This window comes from Ambystoma mexicanum, chromosome 1p (genome assembly GCF_040938575.1).
Source record: "Ambystoma mexicanum isolate Mex_15411 chromosome 1p, UKY_AmexF1_1, whole genome shotgun sequence".
NCBI lineage: Eukaryota > Metazoa > Chordata > Amphibia > Caudata > Ambystomatidae > Ambystoma > Ambystoma mexicanum.
This window is the reverse complement of record NC_090921.1, coordinates 1,028,373,658-1,028,373,953: the sequence shown is the minus strand read 5'-3', so window position 1 is coordinate 1,028,373,953 and position 296 is coordinate 1,028,373,658. Positions and strand designations below refer to the sequence as shown.

General features: G+C 44.6%; 1 non-coding gene across 1 annotated transcript; it reads left to right on the top strand.

Annotated features, from left to right (window-relative positions):
* Window positions 1–210: 210 nt before the first annotated feature.
* Window positions 211–296, top strand: TRNAY-GUA (transfer RNA tyrosine (anticodon GUA)). The gene is given in 2 exon segments: window positions 211–247; window positions 261–296. It is a non-coding gene; the product is annotated as a tRNA-Tyr (tRNA).

The window sequence follows — 296 nt, the reverse complement described above, 5'->3', positions numbered from 1 at the left end:
TCAACTTTTCCCCCTTAGTATGGTGGTCATTAACATGTGGGAGACTGAGGAGGGGGTCATTTTTTTAATTGGGAACTGATGTGCTTTTACTCAATTCGGGAACCTCACAAGCCAAATTTGTAGTATTTTGCACGAATTGCAAGAGATGTTTGAATGTCGACGGTTGAAGTGGAAGCTCGTATTGAGCTTGCTAGAGACTGATTTTCCAAGCCTTCGATAGCTCAGTTGGTAGAGCGGAGGACTGTAGTGGTAAAACAGGCATCCTTAGGTCGCTGGTTCAAATCCAGCTCGAAGGA